We start from the raw sequence: 4,527 nt of genomic DNA, 5'->3' as shown, positions 1-4,527 counted from the left end.
AACATTCATTTGTGAGTAAATAATAAAAACTTTAGATGAGATGAAGATGAAGATGAAGAAATTGGATTCGTTGAGCTTAAATTTATGTTGTTTAATTTTTTTTTTTTTTGTTTATTTACCAGCAAATAATGATTTTTTTTTCTTTTTAAACAATTCCACATTTGTAGCTAGCAAACATTTAGGATATTTTCTCGACATGCATGATGCATATTATAAACGGTATACAAACCTAAAGTAACACCAAAAAAAATTTTTTTTTGTTTTTAATATAAAAATTCTATATTTAGAAATTACCCAATAAAGTTTGAAAGTGTAACAAAGAAAGTTGAAAAATGAATATTTCCGATAATGTCTCATTCTCTTTTAATGATTTTGTAATATTTCATTCATATTTAATTATTATCAGCGCGACAATATATAAAAAAAAGAAAGTGAAAAAGGGAGACTAAGAGGGGATGGTGGGGTTCTGCTATTCCCGGTTCTGTCATCATGAAATTCTATTGTCGTTTTCATTTATTATTTTTTTTTTTTAGAAAAAAATATATTTTTTAGAGATTATCATTTGTTTAGGAAAAAAAAAATTGCACGTGAATATTGCGAAATGTCTAAGCGTTATGGGTTAGTATTGTCCAAGTCCAAAATTTAAACTGTATCCCAAACATGTTTGATAAACTTATTACATTTTGTATACCAAAACCCGTTTCAGGTGAAACAGATGAATTTGGGTTAAATTCCAGGAATTTGGTATGGATCTACAAACCTTAAAAAGTCCGTAGTAAATCCGAAAATTACGCAATGATTTTATCGTTTTTGATTTTCTTCCTAACGAATTATATTTAGTATATGGAAACTGAAATGAATTCAGTGAATCCTCAAATTTTTTAGGTTTAACACATAGACACATAGTGAAGTTCATAGATTATCAAACATTTAGTTAGGGTTTACTAAGGTTAAACCGTTAAGGTTAATAATTAATATTAAATTAGTTTTGATTGGTCATAATTTAATTAGGGTTAGGATTTTATGATTAAGATTTGGGATACTTCACCCAGAGATTTTTTACATATTTTTGGAGCTAGTAATAAATATTTCGAAAATTTTTATTTTTATTATAATAATAATAATACCGTATATTACAGCAGGTTTTTTATGTATAGTATTATAATATGTTCAAAATTTAAAAATTATTTCTTTGAGTAAAAAAGTTCAGTACACTCTAAAATTTTTAAGATACCCGGGTATTGCGACTCACAAAATATAATAATAATAATAATTTAATACTGACCTAATATTTAATGCTTTTTTTTCTCAACCTGTTAGCATTAATACTTGAATTCATACAATATAAAGCCAAATAATTAGATGACGTATAGCATTAATACTTGGATTCATACATAAAAATATTTGGATTATTAAATACAATATAAAAATACGGTTAAAACAAATAATTGGATGACGTATAAGAATTAATACTTGAATTCATACATAAATTAAACTAAATAATGGATGACGTATAAAGCATTAATATTTGGATTATTATATACAATATAAAAATACGACAAATAATTAGATGACGTATAAGCATTAATACTTGAATTCATACACTAAATAATTGGATGACGTATAAAGCATTAATACTTGGATTATTATTACAATATAAAAATACGACAAATAATTGGAGCATTAATACTTGGATTATCATATACGATATAAAACTTTACAGAAACTACAGAAACTTCAAGATCGTAGCGATGGCTTAATGCGCAGTAACTGCATATATGTAATTTCTTTACGATTACATAATGTGGTCACTATGTATTTATAACGCAGTTACTGCGCATTAAGCCATCGCTACGATCTTGAAGTTTCTGTAAAGAAATACGGTTAACCCAAATAATTAGATGACGTATAAGCATTAATACTTTAACAATCATATAATATAAAAATAAAATTATATAATAAGCATTCAATGTAAAAATTAGATGACAATATAAAATACGGTTAAAACAAATAATTAGATGACGTATAAGCATTAATACTTGAATTCATACACTATATAATTGGATGACATATAAAGCATTAATACTTGGATTATCATATACGATATAAAAATACGGTTAACCCAAATAATTATATGACGTATAGCATTAATACTTTAACAAGCATACAATATAAAAATAAAAATTATATAATAAGCATTCAATGTAAAATTAGATGACTTATATATTATAAATTATCAATTCAGTGAATTAAAACCGTCCAATGATATATTACATAATTTATTTTTTACTCTTATATATTTGTTATAAATACTCAGCCAGCTGACATAATAATTATACTCGCTGATGTTCATTGCTTCTATTCTTCCAATTCAAATCCAACTTCATACAATTGAATATTGAAAGGATTGGAATTAAGTGTATTAATTTCAATGGTAGCGGTTTCAAGGATATACTGAGTCATAATCATATTCTCATACTTGTAATTCTTGTTTTAAAAAAGTTAATTGCTAATTAAAGAGTATCCGTTAATGTTTAGTAAATATTTGTATCAGAATTAATGAGGTTAGAAATGAAAAAAAAAACGCCACTTAGGAATGAGATATGCTACAAAATCTTTTACCCCTATTCATTTTAATAATAAAGAAATTGATTTAATACTTTATTCTTTCCTTATATATTAATAATAACCTGTTAAAAATAATTTTGCATATGATAGATATTAAAGATAAACAATTTAATAAACCCTTAATTTAGAAATATTTGACTATAAGAATCTTAGGAGTATTAGGAGAATGATAGAAGTTTCTGAGTAAAAAATTTCATTAAAATCGTATAATTAAATAAAAATATAATTAATGTAATTGGTAATGTAATTGGGCTTAAAATTCACTGAGTCAAATCACTATTAAAACCTGTAACGAAAATATTTCTAATATTGTTTCAAATCTTCAGCTTTCTGTTTCTAGCGTAACGGAGGAACGGACCGGAAAATGATATTAATTTGTAGATTATATGTAATTGAAGTTGTACATTTATTATTATATAATTATTTTTGATAATTATTTAAGCAACATTTTATATCAATCCTTATTTAGTGAAAGAAAATATTTTATTTTTGTATTAAATTGACGCGTATCATTCATTTATCAATTAATTTTTTATCTTCCACGTTTTCTCTTTTCATACATAATTATCTTTTCTGATCTAATTATAGAATTTTTTTTAAAATCGACAATAATAAATAAATATCGTGTTGTGTTATAGATATCTCTTTGATATGTATTCAATATTTCCATATTTGAAGTATTAATTATGGTCGATCGTGGGTTTAAAGGGTCATGTAGTTACACAATATAAACAAGTGTTTTGACGAGTAATTATAATAATTGCCAAGGAAACTCCTAAAAAAAAAAGGATTTTGAACCAATCAAAATAAAATTTATTAATCTACAGGATATTTTGTATATTTTGTTCACTTTTTTTGGTTTCATTATGGGTTTAATATAATAAAACTAATAAATGTTTCAAATATATATATATGTTTAAACGAATTAATCAATAATTCCTTATGAAACAGGATGATTTATAAAGGAGTTGTGAGAGATCTCTATCAAAAAAAGGTAAATACGTATTTTTTTTTTCTTTTCCTGGTAATTGGGAGTAATTTATAATCGGAGTTAATTATCAAAAAATTCCTTAAATCGTTAACTTAAATATCATTAATGAATTTAAATAATAAAAAACATTTTACAAAAGAAATATGATATGATTGTTTATTATCGAATGTTTCGTTTTAAAATAAATGCTGTAAATAATAAAGTAAATAAATAAATAATAATAAATTAATTTATCTAATATTAAAATTTATTAACCTTGTTAGCGGTCAAAGATTCAAAATAACCCCGGGAAAATTGGTTAAATACTTAAATGGAATAAAATATCAACCGTTACCCGATTGACTGCAGATGAATCAGATCAACAGGATTCAGGATTTCATTAAATAATATTCAATCTTACTTGTTTTAAATAACATTTTCTAATTTATTTATAATATTAAAGAGACGACGGGTAGATAGCGGATAATGGACAATCGTTCTTTTTATAATAAGAAATCAAAATGATATTGTGGAGACCATTACGCAAAAAAGATTTACGTGATCTTCCCAAATATTTAAGGGGGATAATCATTTTTATTATTCAGCAATAGTAAAATATGGCATTTTTTTTCGATGATAAATGCGTTTAAATGCGAGAATTATCTTTGAAAAATCATGTGACTTAATAAACATTTTAAGAATTTAAATTATTGTTGTCCATATATTAACCAGTCAAAATGATTTTATAAATTTGTGAAATATTGTAATTTGGTCGATAATAATAAAAAATTTATATCCGAAATTTAAACAAAGAAAGGGTTGCTTATTTTCGGAAAAATATTCTTAACTAATGGTTCAACTTTTATTTATTTATTATTTATATTTATTTATTTGCTTTTGATTTTAAAATTTTAACTATGCGATATTAT

Source organism: Rhizophagus irregularis, chromosome 32, assembly GCF_026210795.1.
Source record: "Rhizophagus irregularis chromosome 32, complete sequence".
In the NCBI taxonomy this organism is placed as follows: Eukaryota; Fungi; Glomeromycota; class Glomeromycetes; order Glomerales; family Glomeraceae; genus Rhizophagus; species Rhizophagus irregularis.
Note: the sequence above shows the minus strand (reverse complement) of the source record.